General features: G+C 34.7%; 1 long non-coding RNA gene across 1 annotated transcript; it reads right to left on the reverse strand.

The window, feature by feature from the left end:
* Positions 1 to 3230: 3230 nt before the first annotated feature.
* On the reverse strand, positions 3231 to 4799 carry LOC131646236 (uncharacterized). The gene is made up of 3 exons (XR_009297359.1): positions 4322 to 4799; positions 3995 to 4157; positions 3231 to 3324 (listed from the first exon to the last, which is right to left on the reverse strand). It is a non-coding gene; the product is annotated as an uncharacterized LOC131646236 (long non-coding RNA).
* Positions 4800 to 10963: the final 6164 nt, after the last annotated feature.

Raw genomic sequence — 10963 nt, forward strand, 5'->3', positions numbered from 1 at the left:
TGTTGAAATGTTAGAATCCTATTTGTACATATTTTATGTATAAATTTTGTGGTATTTCTTAACTCTTTCACCAAGTTTGATTCCCTTTTGATTGTAATAGTATGTAAATAAATAACATTTTGTCTATTTTGTATATAAGTTAGTTTTATGACTTTTGTTTACTTTATTTAATAGGTATGAATTATTTTGACAAGCTTGGAATGAAAGAAATGGATGGAATAAGCTTGTAAGGAGGTTGGAATGGTTAAAGAAGAAGAAATGTACCAGAAGGTCCGCTTAGCGGACCACAAGCAGAGCCTGGCAGAAACTTTTGCAAGTCCAAGTTCGGTTAGCGGAGCCTAAGCGAGGCTTGGCAGAGGCGAACTCCACAGTTGAGTCTGTTTAGCGGACCCCATCCGCTTAGCGGACCCTGAAGACAAAACAAATATTTTAGTGCCTTCGCTTAGCGGACCTACTTTTTGGTCTCTTGTAATTAGGCACTTAAACATGATATTTGTTTGGTTCTTAGCAACTTTTTCATACCATACTTTTACACCACAAGTTAGGGAAAAGAGAAGATAAGAGAAAAACCATCTTTCAAGTGTAATTTCAAGATTTCTAAGCATCTTCCTTCATTCTTATTGAGTTGGATGCTACTAAATCTTTGTTTATTGCTTGTTGTTGAAGCTTCCATGGCTATGGAGAGCTAAGTTTCATCTTGTGTCAAGATTATAGGTAGTTAGTTTGTAAATATGTATTTTTTTGATCTTTTGTGTATGAACTTCGTTGATGATTAATATATGGTGAATATTTTGTTATTCATGTTTCATTTGTTGTTTTGGATCACTATTGAGTGATATGTTTCAAATCAAGACCTAAAATATATTCATCTATCAATAATAAAACTCTAGAGATAGAATTGTGAGTTGATAATCACTTGTATCAAGCTTTTAAGATTATCACATTAATTGTCGGCATGAGAGATCATCTGACGGTTAATATGATAATAATCACGATATTGCTTTAGAGATAAACGATGTTGAGAGGATACATGGCTGTATTATTCATTAATAGGTTCATATACATGATCATTAGAGTACATATGAAGCAAACTAATGAACATTAATCTTGGCACATTTCCTCAAATCGTTTTCAAACCCTATTTTATTGCCTTTATTTACTTTTCGCGCTCTCTACATTTTATGTCACCAAACTTTTACCCAACCTTAACTCAAAATACACTAAACTGTAGAACGGCGGTAGTATCACATCAATCCCTAAGGAGACGATAAAAGAAATACTTATCCTATGCTTTTTAACAATTAGTAAACGACTAAATTGTGGTTAAAATGGGTAAAGTTATGAAATTACTAATATTAAAAAAATTGAATATTGAAAGATAAAGTCATTAAGAGAAGAAAGATAATTAAACTATAATTAATATATTTTAGGACAATTAAAATACAACTAAAATAATACACACATATATTATATAAATATTTCAAAGTACATATATTTAATTTATTTTTTTAACAAAAGAAAGATAATAGCATAACAAATGATAGATGCTAGTAGGAACCCGATCCCATATCCGAAGTTTAAAAAAATCACGTACTGAAGCCCATATTTGCGTAGGCACCAATGTTTGAGGTTGTTCCCGTATCCTATAGATATTTAAATTCTTTTAATTTATTATTTTTACAAAAGAAAGATAATGCATAACAAATGATAGATGCTAGTAGGGACCCGTTCCCATGTCCGCAGTTTAAAAATTTCACGTACTTAAGGCCATATTCGTGTAGGCACCAACGTTTGAGCTTGTTCCCATATCCTATAGATATTTAATTCGTTTAATTTATTTTTTTAACAAAAGAAAGATAATGGCATAACAAATGATAGATGCTAGTAGGGACCCGTTCCCATATCCGCAATTTAAAAAATTCACGTCCTGAAGCCCATATTCGCGTAGGCACTAACGTTTGAGCTTGTTCCTGTATCCTATAGATATTTGAATTCATTAAACCCACTAGTAAAGTTCAATGGCAACCGTCACTTTGATACCCGTGCGTTTACACGGGTACCCATTGTAATGCCCCAAATTTAATTAAATTGGTTAATTAAATTATTGAAGGAGTTAAATATTGGATTATGTCGTAATTGGATTATCGATATTATTTTAAGGAACATATTTGGATTTATTAAGTTAAATTCGGAAAATAATATTAAGAATAATATTATTTATAAGCCGAAAATATTATATTGATGGAATATTAATAAAAGTGATATAATTGGTTATTTGAGTTAGTGAGCTTATTGGGCCTATTTATTTTTACTAAGTGAATAATAATAATGTGGTTTTACCGTTATGCCCAATGTTATACTAAGGATAGGTTTTAGTGTTAGTAAGGGTTTAAGGGAAGTGAAGAGATATCATAAAATAGAAGCCGTTTTTGTGAAGAAGGAGGCTAGGTCTTGAAGAGGAGAACCAAGTTTAGAGAGATCCCAAACCAGGAGTTAAGATTGGTAGATATTTCCCCAATTGAATAGGGTAAGGGTGGGATTCTCTTCCTATAATGAGGCTTATGAATTCTTGTATGTTGGTGATTGGGTTTGTAGATTTATTGCATTCACTACAACACGCAAGGCTTTTAAAAGCGCTTTTTTTGGCCTTTAACAGCGCTTTAAAGCGCTGCCAAAGCCAGCGCTGGCATAGGCTACAAAAGCGCTTTTAAAAGCGCTCTGGTAGATCCCCCTATAAGAGCGCTTTTTACAGAAAAAGCGCTCTGGTAGACCCCCCTATAAGAGCGCTTTTTCTGGAAAAAGCGCTCTGGTAGACCCCCCCTACTAGAGCGCTATTCCAAAAGCGCTTTGGTAGGTTGCGTATTTTTTTTTCTTTTTGTAGCAGCCTATAAGAGCGTTTTTTATGGAAAAAGCGCTTTGGTAGACCCCCCTACTAGAGCGCTTTTCCAAAAGCGCTTTGGTAGGTTGCGTTTTTTTTTTCTTTTATGTGTTTTTTTTATCTTAGACAGCGCTTTGAGAAATATATTTATTATATTAAACAAATAAAAATTAAAAAAAATACATTTAATATGAAGCATTTTATGAATTAGTATTGCATATATTTATTATCAAAATACAAATAAAACATTACTAAGAAAACTAGTGAAACATCAAATTCTCAAAACACAAAATACAATACAAATATATATATATATATATATATATATATATATATATGTATATACTGATTTGCTCCCTAAGAAAACTAGTTCTCTCCAGCCGAACGTGACTCCTCGATGGCCATAATTGACTTTCTAACAATGCACAAATCAACTTCTAATTTATCTTCAATTGTCCATCGCATGTATACATATAAGAATAAGAAGAAGAAAAAAATAAAATTAATAAAGGAGTATAATACATATTCATCAATTATAAATTTAAATATATAAGTTAGATGTACAACATGTCACTTATTAATCTCAAATATACAAGTTAGATGTAAGTAACAACACTAGCAAATGATCATTGAAACTTAATAAATAAAAGGTATGCCAAATCATTAACACATATCTTCAAATGATGCAGAAAGAAGTATTAAATAATGGTAAACAATTGACAATCCAACACCCATGATTCTTTGCCGTAAACAATTGAAAGACATAATGTATGCATTTTGTTTATTAGATTTATATGTAAAGGTTTTTTAAACACCCATGACCTCATTACTCAAATGTGTCAAACAACAAAGCTCAAGCTAAATATCATATTATTCCATAATTGTTATAAGTATATGCAAAATTGTACATATGGTCCTTTAAAGTTTCACTATTTTCTCATTGTTTAATACTCCTCACTATAGGTTATATAACAAAATATAGAGCCATGATAGACATTTATGTTGGTTGGACAATGGATCTAAGATCTCAGTTTCACTTTTGAAGCTCAATAAAGTAGCATTCAACGAATTTAATTCACGTGAAGATAATTAGTAAGCTGATCTTAATTAACATACCTAGTGAAGGTGGAGGGGGAGTAAAGTTATCATCAATAATAGACGATTCTCGAGGTTAAGATGGTGGGAAATCTCTGCTTGAACCAGCACTCTGATTCTTTGCCGTATTTTCATAACGCAGAGTCGAATCATTTGTAGATCCAGGCGGTTTGCTGCTCAATGTCTGAAAGAAAACATTGAAATCAATTATAAAAATAATGCTTGCTTAGCCTCAATAGTGGATGCCACTATACCTGTATCATGAAAACTAGTTCCAGTAATTAAAGAAGCTTAAAATTATGAGTGGATCTATTGAAATCTCAAAGATGACTAAAGAAATGATCTTACTTTTCTGAATTGCCCATCCATTGCGCTTCAAAATCTCAGACATGATTATTATATAGTTGGAATAGCTGAGATTTAATTCAAAAACAAAATAAATGTGACTATCTCTAACATCACATATTGAAATATTATTGTTCTAAATTCAAGAAACTCATATCACATAAAAGATGAAAAATGCACAATACCTACAGTTTTGAGAGTTAATGTTCGATTGAACTTAATCAAAATTGATTTTATAAATTAATTAAGTGTGTACTTCTCAGATCATGCATCTATAAATTGATTTTTTTTAATCTAAATTTTCTACTTCTTCTCACTCTACATAATCAAGAACACCTTCACTGTTATAAGTTAAATAAATTTCCTATTGAACCTAATCAGAATCTATCTATGTCTGTAAATTAAGAGAAATTAAAAGATTAAAGAAAATTCTACCCGTTCCAAGTGCATAGAGCTCAACATCATTATCAGTCTTCAATTGTTTCTGCATCATTAGTAGAAAAACTAACGAATATACAATGAAAGCTTTACCTTGTTGGCAGGTAACTCAGTTTCTTGTACAAATTTATAGAACTTGCTCTGCTCTGTTGCCTATGCTTACGTGATGATCCACTGCCACGAACTGAATGCAACATTAACCCATTGCAACAAGGTTTATTTTTAGATTTTTCCATTGCAGCAAGAACCCTAAAGGTGCAAATTTCAATTTTGAGTCTCAATCAAAACAGGAAGAAAAAAGTTCATACCTTTTCAGCAAGAACCCTAATCTCGTAAACAATGACGAACAAAACTTCAAGAGCCCACCCGGATTCCCAATTACAAACTCCTGAACAAACCGGCAACCAAATCGCAGAACAACAACAGCAGAATCGCAGAAAGATAGACGGAGAAAAGCAGATCGGAGAAGAAGATGTATCGAAGTCGAACAACATCAGAATCGGCAACCAAATCTTAATTGGGGTTTAGGGTTATGTTGCGGATGAAGGTATAATCGTTGTGCTTTTGCTTCATGAGAACCACCGTATTTGCTTCAATGGCGAGTAGGAAGGTCGATCGAGAGATGAGAGTGAACCTGAATGAAGCGTGTTTCTCTCGTTCTTTTTTCCAGAAAAATTTGGGTTTTCTGTTTTATTTATAAAACTTAAATGGCCTATGAGAGCGCTTTTTGAAAAGCGCTGTTAAAGGCCCCCCTTTAGTAAGCGTATTTTAAAAAGTGTTTTCTAAAAGGGGGCCTTTACCAGCGCTTTTCAAAAAGCGCTCTCAAAAGGGGGCCTTTACCAGCGCTTTTTAAAAGCGCTCTCGTAGGTCAACTTTACACAGCGCTTTTCCTGTAGTCAATTTCCGTGTTTTTTAGTTCATACTTATGGCAGCGCTTTTAAGAAAAAGCGCTGTCTTAGGGGTGCTGCTAAAAGTCATTTTTGGCGTAGTGATTGCTGTGTTCGATTGTGATGGAAATTATTTATCTGTTTTGAATAATATGAATTTGAAGTATTGCTTCTGATAATTAAATGTTGTTGTTATTTGAGTTGCAAGATTTGGTAACAATGTTGAAATGCTATGTTTTATGTAAATCACTCGCTATTGTCATTAACATTGCTGTTAAGACTATGCGTACTAGTAAGAATAAAAAATAATGCGAAGAGACGGTTGGGAATCAAGTGACGGACGTCACTATGCCCATGACAGGCGTCTCACACATACATTAGCCCATCACGGGCGTCAATGCCCTTGACGGGCGGTAGAGGGGTTGACGGGCATCAATGCCCATGACGGATGGCAGAGGGGTTGACGGGCGTCAATGTCCACGACGGGCGGCAAGGCCTGTGACGGTCATCACCCGTTGTTTTGATTTGTTTTGTCCTTTGTCTTGTTTCTGTCTTCTTATGTGGTTTCTGTTTCGTGCCATGTGATTATGCCATGTGCTTTGCTATGCTAATATATACATAATGGTATAATAATTATAGAAATGGGATATGATTAGGAGATGAGCATAGGATTTTGGTGAGGAAACAGTAGCAATAGTAAAATAGTAGGATAGGACTAATGAAATGCAAAACAGCCCCGTTTGATCGAAATAGCCGAATTAAGCGGTATAGTTAGTTGACCAGAATTTGATGAAATTGACGTGGTAGCTAAGTTTAATTAGTACATTAACGTGGTGGTTTTATGTTATCAAAATTGTGATATTAATCAGTCGATTAAATTAACGGTTGAATTAATTTTCAATGAACCTATTTAATTAGAATAAACTTGAAATTAGATTAAACGTTCGGTTTGTCGGTAACTAACGGTATCTTGAGAATTTGACTGTAATCATACTTTGGGATTTAGTAATTAACTTAGGAACTATGGTATGATAGCAAGCAGTGAATTTAACCGATTTGTTGTGAAAAACGATACCAAGAACAAAATATAATAGGAATTAGGGAAGATAAGAAGAACATAATAATTGATTATAACTGCTATTCTTTTACTTTCTCTTAAAACAAGATTACAAGTTTACAAGAATAACAAATAACCTCTCTCACCCTAAATAAGGATTTGCAGCTTAGCAATGATGAGAGACTAGTATGCTATTTATAATAAAACCTAACATACTAACTAATGGGTTTTTTCAGCAAGGCCCATCACACAAGCCAACTTAATAAACAAGCTAACTTAACAAATTAGGGTTTAAACACTAAAACCTAATTTAACATGCTAACAACCCTAGCATCTTTGACGTCTGCATGCTAGACCCATTTTCGACTACAACATGCACATTTCGACACCAGCATGTGAACAACCTTCAATTTCATGCTTAACTCTATCGAACTGTCGAACCAAGAAGCTACCCTTCGAACATACTAGAGTTCAATCCAATATCTCACAAATCTCCACCTTGGATCTAACTCTACAACATCAAGGGAATAAACTAGCTTTCTTCATGCAGCTTTATCAACTGCATACAGTGGAAAAACGTGCAACTCGGCAATGTCTTGGTGATCATATCAGTAGCATTTTCTTCAGTCGAAACCTTCAGCACTTGGACTTCTCCACGCTCGATTACTCCTCTGACGAAATGCAGCCTCACATCAATGTGCTTAGTTCGCTCATGATATGCTGAGTTCTTCGACAGGTGTATTGCACTTTAACTATCACATTTAACAGTGATAACTGGACCTTGAAGTTTCAGCTCCTTTACAAAACCTTCAAGCCACAATGCTTCTTTCACAGCTTCAGTTAAGGCAATATACTCCGCTTCAGTGGTTGATTGAGCAACAACCTTCTGAAGTGTTGCTTTCCAACTAATTGTTGTGCCAAACATAGTTAAAACATATCCAGAAATAGATTTTCTGGAATCCATACAACCTGCATAATCATAGTCGACATATCCTTTGATTACTGCTTTACTATCTTCACCTAAGGCTCCACCATAAATTAGGACTCTATTCAGAGACCCATTTATGTACCTTAAAATCCACTTCAATGCTTGTCAGTGAGCCTTTCCAGGATTCGCCATGTACCTGCTTACAAGACTTACTGCGTATGCTATGTCGGGTCTAGTACAGACCATAGCATACTTCAAAGAACCGACTATATTAGCATATGGGATGCTATTCATATAGGCTCTTTCGACATCAGTACTCAGATTGAATTGAGGGTTTGTTGGAGTCACAATTGGCTTCGAATTTGACATACCAAACTTTTCAAGAATCTTCCGTAGATATGCTTCTTGAGATAAGCATAACTTCGACTTCTTTCTATCTCTTCGAATGTCATTTCCAAGAATCCTAGAAGCAGCTCCCAGATCCTTCATATCGAACTCCTTATTGATTTCATCCTTCACCCTCGACACATCTTCAGCATTGTTGCTTTCTATGTGTGATGTCGTTTTCTTTACCTCCCCGTTTCACTTGGGAGGACGGCACGCTAGACCCTTCACGCGAAATTTGGAAGGAGGAAGCGCCTGTGGCGGGATGAATTTTGTTTCAGTTCTTCCTACGATATCACACAAACTTTTTAATTATCCTACGAATAGGAAAGGGGAAAAAGATCTCAAATAAACCCTAGGAGTTTGCTAAGTGTGGGGATTCACCTAGACTAGAAATTCTGGAGTCCGGGAGGTCGGTTATACATAGGGAAGAGTTTAAGCACCCTATATATCCGTAGTACTCTACGGGAACCTTCTCTGTGTCAATGTGATTGTGTTTGTTGCTTATTATTGGGAAAGTTTCTCCTTTGTGTTAGGAGAAGGAATTTAATTGATTTAAAAGAGAGACAGACAGACAGACTATTTTTTGGTATTTTATTAGCTCGCTGAGATTCCTTGTGAACCTCATGCCTACATATCCCTAATGGAAGTCAGAGCTTTTTGTAGTTCGGAGAACTAATTAGGGATTTTAATATTTTGGGTGCCTTGCTTGAAGCTCAAGGTTGAAGCTTGAATTAAATCTCTGTTTACAGTAAAGAGACATGAAATTATCTTTACAGAGAGGTATTGCTACTATTCTAGCACAAACATTTTAAAGTGACAGAAAAGATCAATTCATTTCATTAAGAGAGGGAGCCTACTTGGTTGATCAAGTATGACAACCAACATGCCTCTTGAATGAAAGAAGGATTCTCATCCAAATTAGGGAAAGTGTACAAGTCTGGGTTTGTTTGCCTCAGAGCATGCCTTTCAAAGTCCTAAATGGGAGAATGTTTAAAATTGAAATTGAAATTGAAATGTTTGTTTGTTTGAATGTGGTGAGAAAGGAGAAATATCTTTCTGTAGAGATAAGTTATGTCTACCTACTATTTGAAAGATTTGATTTTAGCTAGCTTATATGAGGCCCAAGCTTGAGGCTTTTGATTGATTTATTATTTTATTGACTCTGGGAGATGACTCTACTGGGGATGGATTTAAACTAAAGAGTTTTTTTGTTATGTACAAAGCCCAGAATTGAGGCTGACTCTAGCTGGAGAGTATTTATTTGATGGATTTTATTTGGTGTTCTGTACAAAGCCTAGAATTGTGGCTGACTCTACTTAGGGAGACTCTATTCTGTGCCTTGTATGAAGCCCAAGGTTGTGGCTGACTCTTAACTGGGGAAGTCATTATTTCATGCCTTGTATGAGGCCCAAGGTTGAGGCTGACTCTTTGGGGAGTTTTACTCTGTTGGGGGATTTATCTATTGAAAGACTGATTTTTTGGAGGCTAACCCTTTCCAGGGATTTTGACTCAGCTGATGAAATTATCTATTAAAAGACTGATTTTTGGAAGCTAACCCTTTCCAGGGATTTTGAATGATAGCAGAAATATTATCTAATTGAGACTTCTTGTTTAAAGCCCAAGATTAAGGCTGACTTTGATTGAGGATAGACAAATAAGGAACCTAGACTCTGCTAAGGAAAATTAATGAAGATAAGGGTGACAGAGACTGTCCATGTCTCTCATTCAAAAAGGTGTGCTCAATACTGAGATTGAAGCAATCTTGGCTTGTTTAAAGTCTGGTTTGAAGAGTGGAATAAACTCACCAGTGTAGGCTAAAAGGTGGCTAAAGACCTGTTCCTATGTTTATAAGAAACCTGATGGGTCCTTGTATACAAGCTCAAGAGGAAGCTGGAAATGCTTTTAAGAAGCCTGTGGGTCCTTGTACAAAGCCCAAGAGGAGGCTAATCGAGGGTCATCGAGGGTCCTTGTTATAGCACAAGAGAAAGCTATGTGGTTTTGAACTTACTTTGGCTCTAAACAAATGGGTAAGAGGTTTCACCGGGAATAATTCCTCTTGGGTGGATGTGTCCTAGTTTTTGGATTCTAAGGTTTTTCCAAGATGTTTCACCGGGAATAATTCATCTTGGGGGTTTGGACTAAAGATCTCTAATTAGGAAAGAGCCTTCACCGGGAAGACATTCTCAATCCTAGGCCATAGTCCTATAATATATATATAGTTTAACTGTCCTAAGGTTTATACTCAGACATAGTTCTAAACAATATATAAACAGTTCATATTTGACAGTAATTTAAATAAAGACTGTAAATTGAAAGCTATAAAGCCTAACCTGGATGGAGTGGAGGCCTTTGAAGATGTATGTACAATGCCTTACCAGCAGTTTTATTGATAACAGTTGAATATTTGTAATAAACAGTTAAAGGTTTTTGAAAACAGAAGAAGTGAAGATGGACATAGGTCACATAGGTATCTGAAGAGTTTCACCGGGAATAATGCCCTTCAAATACTAGAAGAATGTTTTGAAAACAGAATGAAGATTTTGTAAATACAGTTTTGAAAACAAACTAAGAAGAGAAAAAGGTGTTGGGACTTACACTCTATTAGAGGCCCAAAGAAATGATTTTCTGTTTATGAAAAACAGTTGAAAAGAAATGAAAAGATGTAAAATTCCGTTGTCTGAGAACCTTGGTCGTCTGTTTAATTTGAAGTTTGAAAACAGTTTTGAATTTTGACAAAAGTCAACTTAATTAGGGTAAAGACAAAATCTATACCTTATTAAGACCTAAATAATTAGGGTTTTATCACTAAAATATTTATGAGACATTAGGTTTTGAAAATTCAAGGAAAACATGTATTGAAATATTTTTTTAAAATACTTAAAACACAACATTTTTAACCTAATAAAAATACATGAAATAAATAATATTTTTTGTGATTTTTTTGACTA

This window comes from Vicia villosa, linkage group LG2 (assembly GCF_029867415.1).
Source record: "Vicia villosa cultivar HV-30 ecotype Madison, WI linkage group LG2, Vvil1.0, whole genome shotgun sequence".
Lineage (NCBI taxonomy): Eukaryota > Viridiplantae > Streptophyta > Magnoliopsida > Fabales > Fabaceae > Vicia > Vicia villosa.